Raw genomic sequence first — 17,510 nt, forward strand, 5'->3', positions numbered from 1 at the left:
TCTATACTTACGTACTTCCAACCTGTTATATCGGCTGAGAAGAGAAACTTGGCAATGGAACAATAATAGGCCTTAATATTTCGTCCTAATAACAGCTGTGTAATGAAAGATACAGTGTGCCGTTCATTCGTAAAGACACAACACACACTCGCCGTTAGTGTTCATAGCATAGTAAAAGGAAGAGTAAATCGGAGGGAAGTGACGAAATGTGGGAAAGGAGATGACAAGCACAATACCCTGAAGAGAAATAACCTATATACCCATATAGTTTTGTTTGTACATTTACAATGCCATTTCATATATTCCTAGACACTTACTGACTTTCCTGAATTGTTAAGAAAATTGTCTAAAGGTTTGCATCTTTAATGGTATTCCTAGACACTTGTTGAGTTTCCTGAATGCTTAAGAAAAATGTCCGAAGGTTTGGGTCTTTAAAGGTATTTGGGCTAATACACAGTAAAAGTATCTGTAATAATGTCCCAGACTCTTTCTAAAACATTCCAAAATGAAACATGTTATAAAGTTTCAAACCAGAAAATTATAACATTAAGTCTTACTTAAAATTGCAGTACATCTCTGCCTTCCCTTTTGGTCTCACCTTTACTTTTATCACGATGTGCACAAAAACTAACAGTTACAACACATTTGTTGTTTGAACGCAGTTGTTAAACTGTGAACGCAGACTCACAGAAAATCAAGTGTGTCTGCTACATCATTACGGCTGCTCATTATTACGTAATTAATTGACTCGCAGTCATCCTGAAAACGCACTAATATTTTGTACCTCACAATTTAAATAGGCTTGGACCCTACACAAAGTCTTAAAATGCAACAACATTTGTCTCGTCAATATTTACAACGTAGATCATCTGGTAAAACGGCCGTTAGTATCCTGTAAAAAAACACACTCAGTTACATTCCCACATAGCGAAATTACTACGTCACAAGCTTAGTAGTTTCTCATCGATGAAGCACCGCCATGTATCATATGAGAGTGGCTAATCCAGAAATCTGTTGGAAGCATCTAGTCTCTTGACTAGGAAGTACTATGCCACGCCCATATTACTTCTCTAACTGTAGCTTGTTGAGCACCACTCATCAAGTAGTACCTTCGCCTGGTTCTTGTAATATTCTACTTCCTAAGTCTTCTGTTCAAGTGCTGCTTGTAGCTTAACGATCTCCTCCGTCATAGCAGCAACAGAATACTCCAGGCTGTGGGGCTGTATTTACCGGCATCTAGCGTGTTCTTCCACTATCCAAAAGATAAATGAATGTACAAAACGTAATGTGCCGGAAGGAGGAACCAGCTATGGATTGCACAGTCATCTGGTAATGGCAACATAAGCACGGAACAAGTTGCATTAACATCTGCTTCTTAACCAAACGAGTGAGTTATTTTTCATGTTAATAGCCAATTAATTAGTCCTAATGTGTAGTACGTCTGTCATGCCACTTGATTTGATCTGTACAACTGTATATTGACCCAAACCGAAAGTAAACTGAACGAGCACAACGCCACTCCTTCTACTGTGCGGCCGCACCGAGCTAGGTGGCGCAGTGGTACGCACCCTGGACTCCAATTGGGAAGGACGACGGTTCAAACACGGATCGTGCCAACCAGATTTAGGTTTCTGTGATTTCTCTAAATCGCTTCAGGCAAATGTTCCTTTGAATGTGTGCGCCGATTTTCTTCCCCATTCTTCCTTAATCCAAGCTTGTGGTCCGTCTCTAATGACCTCGTTGTCGACGAGATATTAAACACTGATCTTCTCCTCCTCTTACTCTGCTCTGCGATGCCTCGCCGTGGTGTCAGGCGCTCCAGCCAATAGCAAGCGGTTTTGATGGTATGGCCCCCACCTGCGCCCTTAGCTACTTTCTTCAGAAACTCACGTCTTGTAACTTTATTAACAGAGGTAGATTTGTAAAAGATGTACGAATTCAGAGTGGACACGGTTTCCAAATGCGATAACGCTGCTAATGGCCGTCTTCGCTTTTTTTCGGCCAACGCCCTTATTACTACATGACTGATCACAGCAGATATGTAGATAAGAAAGACGACAACACTGTCTTATACCCTGAGTCCATTTCGAGCATTCTTGGTCTTTATACCGTTCACTGCCTACCAACTCCAAACCAACAGAGTCGGGAGAAGGGTGACACGTCAATCGCCGGCCGGAGTGGCCTTGCGGTTCTAGGCGCTACTGTCTGGAACCGAGCGACCGCTACGGTCGCAGGTTCGAATCCTGCCTCGGGCATGGATGTGTGTGATGTCCTTAGGTTAGTTAGGTTTAATTAGTTGTAATTTCTAGGCGACTGATGACCTTAGAAGTTAAGTCGCATAGTGCTCAGAGCCATTTGAACCATTTGACACGTCAGTCCGTTTCTAATCCGACAGGAACTGCTGTAGACAGTTATTGAACGACAACCAGTTTAGGAGAAAACGTTAAGAAGGATAATGGGCATAAATCTAAATGCCTTTAACGGGACAAGTAACAGAAAAACAGGTGGTACCTAAGTCGAAGCGTGTGGGTTAGCGCAACAGGTCGCGGTATTTCCTCTTTTCAAATGATGCAAGGTTTTGGGTGCTCCGCCGACCTGATGAGGAGGTCAAACCGCAATGTGGGGAGACTGTAGCTAACGACGGAGTTGTGTCAGTGTTATTATGATGGTGGTTTTAGTACCATGATTTGAGCGCACTCGCCAAGTAACCGTGAAAATTGACCCTGACATTCATTTCAACGTGCCTTTTTTCTGTGCACATTTCTGCCTTCCAAGATGGCGGCCGCGGCCACAGGGCTGCATGGATATGATTCTGGTTTCATGGAATACGTCTGGGATTATTCGGGACACAGGGTCAAACGTAGCAGTCAACATCACTACTGTCTAGTGCCTCTGTGGCATCTAATCAGCGATGAGCAGCTACCGGTGGAAACAGAACACCTTTGAAAATTATGTTCCTTGACAAGCTGACGCCATTATCAATGCTAGTGTCGATGTTACACACATAGTATTAGCGTAGTGTCTCTTGTGGGTTCAAAACTATTTTTGGTGTTCATAACTTCAGCAACTCTGAGCAAACTTTTATTACTGTGTTCCCATATTTAGCCTAACAGTATATGTAAAATCCTGTGGAATTACCATCGTCGAAAATTTGCCAGTCGGTTAGTCATACTGGAATAACCAGTGAGTGTACATGTACACGAGATTTCAGGAATGCCTCAATTTATTCCTGTAGATTTTTAATACATCAAGTGCAGTCTAGTATGGAATGCTTCTTTTTGTGTATTTAGGCATTTCGTTATATGTGTTTGAAGTGATGCATGCCTTAATATTTTTTACACTATTCAATGTAATCCAACTACCTGTCAACGTCTTACCACAGAAGGAAAAGCGGCTACAAAGACCGCAAACTAGATATAAGACTTCGAAAAGGTGATAGTTCAGATCACCGTCGGTATACCCACATTTAGGCTTTTTACTATTTTCTTATGTAGATCAAGTCAGTTGCCGAGGTGGTCCCTTCGAAAAGGGCAGTTCAGTTTCCTTCCTATTTCAAGCTTGTGGTCCATCTCCAATGATTTCATCGTCAGCCAGAGGTTCAACCTTAATGTTCCCTCTTTTTACTTTTGCATATTACATGTTTGCACCTTTTCGATGAAGACGAAACTTCTTTCTTACCTTAACTTCCTAGCAGTACAATACGATCACACGGATAAAGCCAAAAGTAGATGACATACACTCCTGGAAATGGAAAAAAGAACACATTGACACCGGTGTGTCAGACCCACCATACTTGCTCCGGACACTGCGAGAGGGCTGTACAAGCAATGATCACACGCACGGCACAGCGGACACACCAGGAACCGCGGTGTTGGCCGTCCAATGGCGCTAGCTGCGCAGCATTTGTGCACCGCCGCCGTCAGTGTCAGCCAGTTTGCCGTGGCATACGGAGCTCCATCGCAGTCTTTAACACTGGTAGCATGCCGCGACAGCGTGGACGTGAACCGTATCTGCAGTTGACGGACTTTGAGCGAGGGCGTATAGTGGGCATGCGGGAGGCCGGGTGGACGTACCGCCGAATTGCTCAACACGTGGGGCGAGAGGTCTCCACAGTACATCGATGTTGTCGCCAGTGGTCGGCGGAAGGTGCACGTGCCCGTCGACCTGGGACCGGACCGCAGCGACGCACGGATGCACGCCAAGACCGTAGGATCCTACGCAGTGCCGTAGGGGACCGCACCGCCACTTCCCAGCAAATTAGGGACACTGTTGCTCCTGGGGTATCGGCGAGGACCATTCGCAACCGTCTCCATGAAGCTGGGCTACGGTCCCGCACACCGTTAGGCCGTCTTCCGCTCACGCCCCAACATCGTGCAGCCCGCCTCCAGTGGTGTCGCGACAGGCGTGAATGGAGGGACGAATGGAGACGTGTCGTCTTCAGCGATGAGAGTCGCTTCTGCCTTGGTGCCAATGATGGTCGTATGCGTGTTTGGCGCCGTGCAGGTGAGCGCCACAATCAGGACTGCATACGACCGAGGCACACAGGGCCAACACCCGGCATCATGGTGTGGGGAGCGATCTCCTACACTGGCCGTACACCACTGGTGATCGTCGAGGGGACACTGAATAGTGCACGGTACATCCAAACCGTCATCGAACCCATCGTTCTACCATTCCTAGACCGGCAAGGGAACTTGCAGTTCCAACAGGACAATGCACGTCCGCATGTATCCCGTGCCACCCAACGTGCTCTAGAAGGTGTAAGTCAACTACCCTGGCCAGCAAGATCTCCGGATCTGTGCCCCATTGAGCATGTTTGGGACTGGATGAAGCGTCGTCTCACGCGGTCTGCACGTCCAGCACGAACGCTGGTCCAACTGAGGCGCCAGGTGGAAATGGCATGGCAAGCCGTTCCACAGGACTACATCCAGCATCTCTACGATCGTCTCCATGGTAGAATAGCAGCCTGCATTGCTGCGAAAGGTGGATATACACTGTACTAGTGCCGACATTGTGCATGCTCTGTTGCCTGTGTCTATGTGCCTGTGGTTCTGTCAGTGTGATCATGTGATGTATCTGACCCCAGGAATGTGTCAATAAAGTTTCCCCTTCGTGGGACAATGAATTCACGGTGTTCTTATTTCAATTTCCAGGAGTGTATACTTAAAGAGATAGGCCCTCGGCAAGATCTTGTGTGGCTACAGGATAGAACAGCTGGAACATTTTCAACAGAAGACCAGCATTTTGGTTTCTATTCTTACCTTTACACAGTTTTACTCCACCACAAAATTTCAGATCTAAAATAACTTCTGTATCTGCACAAACACACGTGCTCATCAACATGTTAACCCTATCCCATCTTAACTGCTACATCGAATGGTTAAAACAGCTGGTCTGAGATGTACACAATCATTTAACAAGTTACACCAAGTACAGTCATGTCATTTAACTGAAACGTTACATACAAGTTTCACAAATAGTTTCAACCTACTGCCAGAGCATTATTACAGTACCGCGTTTTATAAGTTATTATCTCTAGTTGATGTCAGTAGCGTACTAGAAAATTTGTAGTAGACAAGGGACAGCAAACAATTTTTAGTCTGTCTTATCTTTGCAGTGTAACATATTCAAAGGTCTTAAAATTAATTTATGAGCTTTGGATTCACCACCACTTTTAACTTTGTCTAATCCAGCAATGTCAAGTCATTTGTCATGTTGCGATATTCCTAGACTGTAGCCGCCAGTATTTTATTTTACTAGAAGTTCGCCTTGAGGCAGCTTGATACACGCGAAGTAGCATATGGTACAAAAGTGGTGTTAGGTACGAGCGAATGTGTGATTATTTAAAATATAACGAAACAGGATACGGTAATGAAAGTGTCTCCTGTCATCATTCTAAGTACGACAGATCTTGTCCTCTGTAGATACGGAGACTAACTTGGGCAAGTGGCATCCGATAAAAACACAATCACGGGTTCAAATTGACAGCATAGCAGCCTCTGCCGAAGAAGATTCCACGACCGACGAGCTGTCTTCTGCGCTGGGGACACAGCTTTAGAAGACGACAGGTTGCTGGAAAGAACTATTAGGGACTCAATCTCTCCAGATCTGACGCGCATAATGTTCTGTCACATCAGAATCTCTCAATATTTAATTCTAGTCTCCGTGAAAACATTCTTCAACATTCTTCACTTGAGGGACCAGGATTCTTCCTTCATGAACCTTAACTAGTGTAATATATTGTTTATCCCTTGCTACTGTAGTATTATCTTGAAGCTGTGAGGGATGAGGCGTTCCAAGGCGCGGAAGTAGAGACGATGCTGAGGGCAGACGAAACTAGGAATGATATTGTTACTTGAAGTAAACAGAAAGGGGGAGAGCCTTGCGAAAATGCAGACGTACCCAGACGCGGTCCCAGGGCGTTAGTTACTCAAGGAATTAACATGTAACTTCATGTGTTGTCTAGACGCTGTGGTAGGTTGCCACCGTAGAACTTTGTAACCAGCAGGCGCGTAGTAGCGTATCAAACCAGCTTGATACCAGCCCTTAGAACAGCAACATCAGTAGGCTCACAAGGGTTAGAGAGCGAAAACGCCAAAAACTGTTGACCTAGCAGTCCCTACTCCGGGGAGCCAGAGGGGCGGGGCTGAATGACGTATAACAATAATGTTGCAAGCCTTATTTGGCAAAGCAGTTACCTTTAGCTTTCAGCTGAACAACGTTGATACCAAATACGGACTTAGTTAGTGCAACTGCATTAACATCCCCGCCTTAGCAGCAGTAGAGGGGACCTAACTAAACCGTGATTGGCAGCTACCTGCAAGAGACCTACGGGATTGGCTTTTAAGTGGGAAAAACAGTGGCCCCACGCGACTCTTTAAAACCCCTAGATTCCACATTTTGGCTGAGTTCTCAGTCAAACGATCTGGGTGCCGAATCCGCGCCTCTGTCCAGCTCCGTGTAGGTCTGCTCTCTCTCTCTCTCTCTCTCTCTCTCTTGGAGTGCCTCAGTGAACAGTGACGCAGTTAGTATGTTTTGTTTTGCAACTAAGTTATTGCCTTAACATGCTGCTAGTGTTTGCTTCTGTGGTTAGCATCCACTCCTGGAACTTCTGTACTGGCTTCTGTTGTAGCAGTGTTGTTCATGCTTTTTCTACCCCTAGAATTAGCCTCCAGTGTATTAGTTAGTCCTGTCTGGAATAAACAACTATTTCAAAATCCTGTTCGTCCAAGAGTCTCCACAACGAGTCCCCTACCGAGTACCACCACCTGCATCTCTAGTAAATGCCTGTACCAGTGTTGGCTCAGGTAGTAGAAAACAATCAAATGCCTTCACTGTGAATTGTCCTTCTGCCTTCTGCTCTGTACCGCTCGGGAGCGCAGACTGACCAGTAGCCCCTTTTTTCCCTCTCCCACCTATGTCAGGACACGACACTAGTAGGCATTGATCTTCCTTTAATATATATATATATATATATATATATATATATGTATATATATATATATATATGTGTGTGTGTGTGTGTGTGTATGTATATGCCTGCTAGTTAAGGGTCATAATGGAAGAATCCTGATCCCTTCAAAAACTTGAAAGGATTAAAGCAGTGATAATAAATAGAATACTTCTAAAGTTTATTCTCTTGAAACTGTCATAAATTTTCAGTGTCAAATGCAGTAAGGTGTTGACTCTTAACACCACTACACCTTTGGACTGTCTGCAGCACCTGCAACAGAAAAAGTGTCAAGTTTAAATGACATATGTCCCAGACATTGGCGGATTCAGTGGAGGGGAACTGGGGCTTGTGCCCGCTCCCCCTCCCCAGACAGTCCGAGAGACAGAGAGACGAGAGTTGGAGAGAGAGAGACAGAGTGAATCTCGTCATAAAATTCTTACCTACGGGTAGCATGCAATTATGAGTTTAAAAGACACAGAAAGCTTGGAATTAACGTAACGTACTTGTGGATCTATTATGCCTCCCAGTTTCCTTTCTGTCAGAATTTACGATAAAAGTATAACAAGTCATAGCGTCACTTATCATTTCGTAATTGTGTAGTAGATAAATAAACTATTGTGTAGGTTTCACTCGCTATGCAGGTAAAGTGAATTCATTTTCTTTGCAAAATATTTGTAAATTTCTAGGGCTGGGCTGAAGCTCATACATTCAGATATTTCCGATAGATACTTGATCCCTCTGGATTATTTTCTTAGTAAGAAACAGTACTGCCACGTTTCAGTTTTCCATCATCGGCAGGCTTCTTGCAGTCAATACATTTGTTGATATACGCGCCTTGACATTTCGGCAAAATCATCTTATTGGCCAATAGTACCTTGTGCCTGTTTGGCGTTTTTTCATCTTTAAAATATAGGTGAACCTCAAAAGTTACCATACGTTCTCCTGTAAATTTTTGCAGAGACCTATGCGTTTTATATTGTAGCTTGACATCAAGTTATGTACCACACATTGATTAGGCAGCGTGTTGCTGCCGGCAAACTCTTTAATTTATATTGCAGTAATCTTTAAACGGCTGTACAAACTTTCATCAAACATTCGTCACTACAATTCTGATTTTAGTAGCTTTCAAATAAATAAAAAAACCTGCATTGAATTCGACGCATTCGGGTCTGTGTTGTGATACCACACACATACAAAGACTTATAACATCTGACCTCGTGCTATGGGATGATGGTGGTGGCGGAGAGGGCGGGGGCTTTGCCGCACATAACGAGCTCTGTTTTACCGATACTTACTCACCATAACAGTAATACTGATACGTGAAGGAAGCCGCAGGTAAAAACTAGTAGAATATTTAAATAAGAGGCACTATTGAGAATTTTCGGAAATGCAGACAGGTAGCATATTGTTTATGTAGCGGTGTATAGCTATGCTTTGAGCAGACCAACAAATTCAATTTTTAAATGCAGTTTATACAAGAATATTACTGTCTGTCAGTGTTCATACTTTTCTCGATCAATTGTTGAATGAAATGTCATTAGGACTCCCTACAACTTAGCTACAAATATCCGGACATTGACATAAGCTGCTGTCGCAAAACAGTGATAAAGTTATTGAGCATGTTCTCCAAAGTATGGAGCCGTACAAAGACGACCTCCCTCGTTTTGAAGGAAGAGCTACACGTTTGGCAACAAATAGTGGAAAATATGGAAAAGTCACCAATAGAGGGCTATAAAAGAGCAATGGCGCAGCCGAATATTAGAGTGTTAGGTCAGTTGTACACATTTCCTGTAACAACAAACACTGCAGTTAGGTCTTTCTCAACCTTACGCCGTCTAAAGACACATCTTTCTGCAGGATGACAAAAGATCGTTTAAATGGACTGGCACTGATGCATTCCCATCGAGGTATTCCATCGACCCTGAACGCTGAGGAACTGCTGGATATTTTCTGTAGGAAACACAACGGCATCATATGTAAAAACGATTTTGATTATATATGTATTTTGTGTGTGTGTGTGTGTGTGTGTGTGTGTGTGTGTGTGTGTATGTGTGTGTGTGTGGGTGGGTGGGTGTGCGTGTGTCTGTCTGTCTGTCTCTGGACTTACAATGCCTGTAAGTACATATTGGACAAGTTCATCACGCTTCTAGTCCTTGTACCCCTTCTCTCAGAAAAAAGTTCTGCATCCACCGCTGGATCAATACAAGCCTGATTTATTTTATAACGTGACTAGCTTAGGAACAGTCCTACTCTTTATCTGTGAGAGAAAGCTAATTGCTATTGTAGCTTCTCATCCTGAGTTGCTATTCTGCTAAAGACCATCGTAACTATTTTATTTTATCAAAGATGAAAATAACAGCTTTGTCTGCATTTAATACGATTTTTTCGTCTGCAGCGTCCACAACTTCAGTTAACTGAATTGATATCAAGTTTTTCCATGCCTGCTGGATATATAGATTAAAATTTCAATCTTGTATGAATTTATCTTCGGTATTTTCAGTACATAAAAATACATTATTACAACTGAAGAATGGTGTGAGTACTTGATGGCTGTTAGGTGAGTCTAGCGTTATTTGAACTTTTCATGAGGAAATCGCAAGTACATGTTATATGCTCAGAGACTGTGGCAACGATTCCTTGAATGCAATGCACAGTTGTCAGCAAGTCTCAACAGCAAGACAGACATTAAAAGTAAGCATCCAGTAATAGTATGTTGCTGGCACAACTGTGTCTCCTATACGCACGTGTCATCGAGAGATTTAGCTCTGTTCAGATTCAAATTTAGGTGTAAAGGACTTTACTGTCATTAGTCACCATCATTACATACTTTTGGTACTAGTGGGTTGACATTGCTTACAAGAACCATATTTCTGCATGATGCTGCTAGAGAAGATAACCACCACATTCTGGAGTACTATGACATTCCCATTTGCAAGCTATTGGTGAAGAACAGGAGCTGCTGTAGATAGGTCACTAGTTTAACCAACAGTATGTAATTATAAAAAATGGGTGATCCATTTGCAATATGCGGTAAAATCAGCAATTGTACAGCTGAGTCTGCTTTTACATGGAGTATCGTTTACAGAAGGGAGAAATCATCAACCTAGCAGAAATCGAAGTGGCCTACGAAAAAGTAAGTTCACTTTTAGATTCCGGTAGTATCGGTTGTACCAAAGCCATATCTAGACAGAAATAAGAAAATGAAATTTGTAATTTTTCCGATGAAGGATGTGAATTTTAAAACTGCCGTTGGTACGCTAAGTAAACCCACAAAACATGAAATGCCTTTAAGGTTTAAGTGTAATGCTTACGGTTTTAGTATGAGATGTTTGATGGTGAATGGTTTATTTAAGGTGCCGTACACGGTACGGATTTCCTATTTAAATAAAAAAATTCTTGCACTTGTGTTTAGAAAAACCTTAAATTTGAACTAGAGTGCAAGATAAACAAAGTAAAATTTAAAGCTCTGTTAACTGAAGACCAACGAATTGCTCAGACAGTAATTACTGACGTTTGGAACTATTGTAATTCTATGTATGACGAAATAAAAGAAACTACTGAAGAGGTTGAAGATATTTAGAAGCCGGAACTGTGTAATTTGTTGAGTCGATATGAAGATATTTTCTCAGACAAGCTTGGTTAGGGGGTGGACTTTGAATATTCAGTTAAGGTGAGGCCTACGAGTGTCTCATATCAAAACTATACGTGATCGCTGTTGCTGATTGGGAGCCAGTGAGGGCCAGATTAAAGCAGGTGTTAGAATGGGATGTTGTGCAACAATGGGGTAATGATTACTGAAGTCCAGTTGTGATGGTTAGACAGAAGGATAACTCAATCAGAATAGTTTTAGACCCTCGCAGATTGAATTAGGTTTTGGTAAGAGAACTACATCAACCAGGAAACATGGAAGAACTCTTATAGAATTGCCGAAATATAACATTAATGGCGAGTTTTGATTTGATCTCTGACTTTTAGCTACTTCTTCTACGACAACATCTGTCTGTTCTTTCTAAACAGAGCCGTGTACCTAAAGTGCGAGTAATCACAGGTAAAGACGCAACTGGTTTGCTCACATGCGATGCTGTTAGAAAGAGCAACTACACTAGTAGTAACCGGTAGATACCGTCGCATTTTGTAGTCATTTTATGACGTCCTTTCTCTGTATAGACTATCAGCTGTCATGGATCATAGCCGTTACGAACAGTAAAGCACGTGAGATTAGACAACGCTTTCTCTATGGATGTTGGGCTTAACGGGATATCATTAAAATGGTGGACCTTAGTGTTGATAAAAGCATGCTTTTAGCGGAATGGGTGTTAGCAAGAGGCGTGTACCACTGAGTCACTTCTGATTAGTTTCCAGTATACGTCAAACTGAATAAAACTCCCACTGGGCTGTACTTCTAAATCCAAGAAGTTGAGTACTTTATTTTCATCCATAATTTCCTGAATGAATTTCAGTTTTATGTGCAAATTACTAATATCGTCTACCAATACCCGAACCTCAGCTACCGAACCATTAAAAATAATAAATATGTCGTCGACATATTGACTTAAGAGAACTTGTGTCGAATTCCCCACTTTTTAGCGAAATGCGTTTCACATGGTTGACGAAGCAATAAACCCAGCAAGGCAACTGCCCATTGCCAGGCCATCGATTTATGTATAATATTGGTTATTGAAAGAAGATGATTTTTTTTCTGCTGCAATCTTATGAGGTTAGTACGACATTCGTTCATAAAATCATAAAAATAATACTGAATAACTGTCGAAATAAACATTCTCTGAGTTCTGTTTTACGGTCAGAAACACGCCTGCTTAACGTGACGTGTCTTGTGCTGTGACTGGCTGGTAGAAGCAAACCGAGCGGCGCCTCTATCGATACACTTTTTTGTGAAGCTAAAGTGTTACTTTTGGTGCTTATCATATTTACACTTCCTTACTACAAAAATAACCAGTGACATTGTTTCTCCGTATTACAGACATCTGCAAGCCGCTTCGTTTTAAATTCAATTTGTTGCATAAAATTATCGAGAAATCTGACGTCACTGGCTAGAACCATTACCACTTTTCCTAATTAAAACTGAAGGATTTTTTACTATACAGAGATGAATTTTTGGGTTTCAGTCTCGTAGCTGAATAGAAATATGAAGATTTGAGTACTTTCAGTAGAAATGGTGGAAACAGTGGGTTGCGATATTAATTTAGGCTACCAGTAAGTCTGTGTATACAACGTGCTCTAAAATTCCCCTCACAGACTCCAAGGTGTTGTAAAGGGGACTGAGTAAACAATATGTTGGGTTGGAACCCATCTCGGGAAACGTACAGTCTCAGTTTTAAAGCCGTTTAAAACATGTTTGCTCGGTAGGTATTCAACAGGGTAGAGGGGTGCATAAGTCGGATTGACTGATGTCATTTGACGTCCATCGCACTTCTCTGACCTGGTTCGAGCCCCATTAACGTGTCTATGACTGTTAGAGCAACATGGTTGAGTACACGTTTGCAGAATACACCGTTACCTTTCTGAATGTTGAAGCTCATGGTAATGCAAGACCTGCTCGTTGTCTTTATCAAGATCATTATCCACAAGGTCTGACTCCATCGCATACCTTTTTTGCCTCAACAGTTCAACGGCTTCGAGAAACGGGTACCTTCACCATCTTCAGCACCTCTCATGTGCTTACGAGGCAACGCCGCCCCAGGCGTCGCATAGCAGGCAACGCTCTGGAAAGTTCCATGTCGCCCGCACGGTTTGCTCGGTCCTGACCAATCAGGGCGGAGGAAGCCACGTTGTGCGTCGAATATACCCGGCCACCCGTCGCCGGGCCCGCTCTCTTGTGCTTGCTCACCCGCAAGTCGGATGTGCGCCCTGTAGCATTCAACATCTCAAACTTCTCCCGGTACTGCGGCACTGTGGACTTAGTTTTGGCAGACAACAACTTTCGGTAGCTCCGCGAACTATGTTTCGCCAAACTCTACGCTCTGGCTCATCCTCACTTCCCTAGGCCCATGTGACCCCCTTTTAAAATGCTTTCGCCAATAAATGGCCTTTGTCTAAATTTTGTCCTATTCATTTCATAACGCCACCGCCTGCCCATACGCCCATTTAGCCCAACTGGTGTCAGAAGTGGGATTCGAACCCACGACCACATAAGTGGCAAAACTCTGTTTATGTTACCTAACACGGGGGTAGGCATGTGGTATGTCCCTCCAGATAAACATTCAAATACAAATGAAAATAAAACATGGTTACATCTTAAATTACCCTCCCAAATGTTAATATAGGTGTATTCTGCAAACGTGTACTCAACCATGTTGCTCTAACTGTCATAGATACGTTAATGGGGCTCGAACCAGGTCAGGGAAGTGCGATGGACGTCAAATGACCAGTTGTACAGGATGGGCGTATGGGCAGGCGGTGGGTGTTATGGAATGAGTAGTGTAACATTTAGATAAAGGCCATTTATTGGCGAAAGCATGTTGAAAGGGGGTCACATGGACCTAGGGAGGTGAGGGTGAGCCAGAGCGTAGAGTTTGGCGAAACATAGTTCGCGAAGCTACAGAAAGTTGTTGTCTGCCAAAACTAAGTCTACAGTGTTTCACATAAGTGCTTTTACGTGAGTCAATAGTGATTCTCGAGACAACCTTTTTTTCTTCAGGAACATCCTCGAAATTAAAAGTGTACGTTGACATCTTGGCTAAGTTGTCAGTCGGTGTAGTTGCTGATATGGTTCTCCATGGAGCTTGCTCATAAACTCAACGTGCATTAGTTTTTTGTGGTTTGTAAAAGACTTAGTCTGTGTGTCTCCCGTTCCAACATCTATGTCTGATCTGCGCCGGTGTACGGCAAACGCAGTGAGTGAACTAAGGCCAGCAGTTCTCAGCAAAAGGATGGGACGAGTTACCTATCGTCTGGATGTTTGTAATGCGTCCTGTGGTGATAAAAATGGGCGTTCGTGGCAGGTAAATGAAAAATTTGATTCTAAACGTAACCGTAAAAAGTATATTTTTTTAAAAAATCGATTTGTCCTACTGAACATAATGACGTTGTAGACCTGTGCGTAGGTGAAAACGTACCTCACATACCGCCTTCATTTATTTAGAAGAAATAGTGTTCTCAAATCGGATTAACCTTTATGAAACACAAAGTATTTTGAAGCTGATCTTAGAAATCTCTGTCCGCTTTCTATTTTTCTACATTCTTCGAAGGTAATTTTATTAATCTAAAGCACGTAAAGCAGAAATACACAAACGAATTAGAAATCTATGATGTACACCAATGACATGGTTAACAGTAAAACAATGGGAATGTACAGTCACGCTCAAAAGTATCCGAATGACCTGAATTGCATTTCGGCTGATTCATATGCAATCCACATAACGCAGCTGTCTAGCAGGTCCTCTAATCGCTCCTTGGTACAGTCGTTTGACTATTGAAAATGGTTCCAACAAGTCATCACTAGGAAATTCTGCTCTGTATCGCAGTCACTCAAGATGTAAAGTAATACCACGATTCTACAAATATCAGGGAACATATCACAGATAAGACGGTCCTTAAGGCTTGTAAGCTCACATTTATTGCAATAAATGACGTACGTGAAATGTCACCACTCTCATTATTACGTCAGATAGTTAATGCACGTAGTAAGTTCGTCGTATTCTTGATTTCCTCTTCAAAGTAGCATATCGTACTTGTTATTCAACACAAAATGACATTAAAAATTTGCGTTATTCACTAGCAGCTAGTTGAGAAGATGTATGAACTTCAAATGACACGACGAACCGCCTCGTTCTGCATATGGATTCAGACCCAGGTCATGCAGACTAAGATTTCGTGACTGACGGAAACTGTCATTCCTGACTAGGCATACAGAGAGTGATATACCTCGATTTTAGACAGTATCAATTAGCAAATATCAACTTTAAATTACATAACGTAAACATTTTTAACGGACGCGAATTCCTACCCAGCATCTATTGTCCCTGTTAACGAACTACGAGAGATGTTAAATACTGCTTTTCAGAAGTAACTTACTTGAAATGCCGTGAGGCAAAGCCTTGTGTTGGACAGGGATTCGAACCCTGAACCTAATCGGATTGTTATCAAAGCACAATCAACTGTGACACGTCGGATTTTCTCGGCAGTAGCTAGATGTTTTAACTGAAATGACGAGACGAAACATTAATTTTTTCCTTCCCAGGACACCAACACGGCACCTACCGCTGTTATATTCTAGAGAAAACGAACGTTAAATATGGGTTTGTTACACCAGCAGCAACACGTGAGCACGTTTGAACTATAAATAACATGACGAAGAGTTCAGTGCTGATTGGGAATCGAAGCCCACACATGTCGTTATTGACTACACACAAAGAGACGTCAAGTACCCAATTTTCCTACACCAGCAGCTCGGAATAACATCCTTGAACTTACAGTGATCTCTCAAATAGTTCTGTGTCTCACTGGGAGTCAAAAACGTCAGATATCGTTAGTGCTGACAATGAATGAAAATGCATTAAAATTTTAAATTATTATCCACCATCAGATAGGTGTTCTCATGCTACAGGTTGAAATTACATAATGAAAACTTTAGTACCGGTCCAGGATTCGAATCCATACACGCGCAATATGTGGAGATGTTGAGGAATCTGCATTTTTGGACAAACAACCGATAGCAGTCGAGCTGTATTGTCACGAATGGATCAAATTCCGCGTTAAGGGCGGTCTGAGTTGCATTCCAAGTTCAGAACCAATTTTATCGACATACAGGAGCTCAGATAAAAGATGGAAAAAGTGCCCTATGACCCTACATAGCGTTTGTTTCGTCGCTAGAAATAAATAGTATAAGAAAGGTTACTGGTGATAGAGTTCCCACATTTCGCCACTCCTGACTTTATTGTGGTTCAACCTAACGTCTACTTGGTAGAGAAGGAATAACATGTTTAATGTGAATTTCAGACCACATGACATTATATCTTCTTCACTTGGCGTAGCCAGAAGAGAATAGAATCTCTCTCTCCCTATTAAAAAATTATCAGCAGAGGTTGGAATTGAAGCCAGACCAGCAACATAGGATCCTGTCATCAATCCCACAGACCACCAAATACTATTCTCTTACACTCATTTTTGTATCATAATACCGTTGCGGCACACTCGATGAGAATTCTGACACACTGGCTCTCTGTAGTGAGTTGCAGCATGTTCAGTACATTCATTTAGCTGGTTGACCAAATCGCCATGAACTAGCTGCCTCGGCAATCCAGTGCATACATTCGACTCTGTTTTGTAATCACAGAAGTAAAATCACGTAACTGCCACCTACAAAGAACTGCCAACAGTGTAGGATGCAGAAATTTAAATGTGAAGTGTTCCTTTCCATTTGAGCTACTCTATTGCGCTATCCGTTGGTTGAAAACGTCGTGCAGTGCAAAAGAAAAGCTGTAACTGTCTGTCTCACAGAAGTCTACATCGGGCCCATATGCTTTATCTCACAGCACTGTGGACTGCGGAAGATCTGGAAGAACTGCTGTTGACTTCTGGATCTGCAATAGCTAAACGACAGCTAGCAGCATAACAGTAAGCGTCGCGCATCGTAAATAAGACGTCGCGAGTTCTGTTACGTCCGCTGCTACATTTTTTAAAACGCAATTCTGCTGTCTGCTGAAGTTATCAATTTAATGGAACTTTGAACATCATTCCCTTCACTACTCAACCATAAATAGCGGCATGTGGAAAAAGGGCTAACTTCTGCGACATTTTGTTCTTCTCAGGTTTAATACACGGCCAGGCAGCAGATGCGTCTCGAAGCTTTTGTATTATGTATGGGGAGAGTGCATCGTGCCAAAATAGTCAGAAAAGTATTTTCTACATTAGCAGTCGTCTGGTAGTGGCATATTATTCTCATTCAAATCTTGTTTAACTGCTTTAACTCAGAACATGTTTTCTACATGCATGTAATCAATAAACTGCATGTGCATTGTCAGACTGTTATAGATAACATCAGAGAAGTCGCATATATCGTTGTTGATTAATTTCTCTCTTCTAGGTTTAGTATTGT

The sequence above is a fragment of the Schistocerca nitens genome, chromosome 5 (genome assembly GCF_023898315.1).
Source record: "Schistocerca nitens isolate TAMUIC-IGC-003100 chromosome 5, iqSchNite1.1, whole genome shotgun sequence".
Classification (NCBI taxonomy): domain Eukaryota; kingdom Metazoa; phylum Arthropoda; class Insecta; order Orthoptera; family Acrididae; genus Schistocerca; species Schistocerca nitens.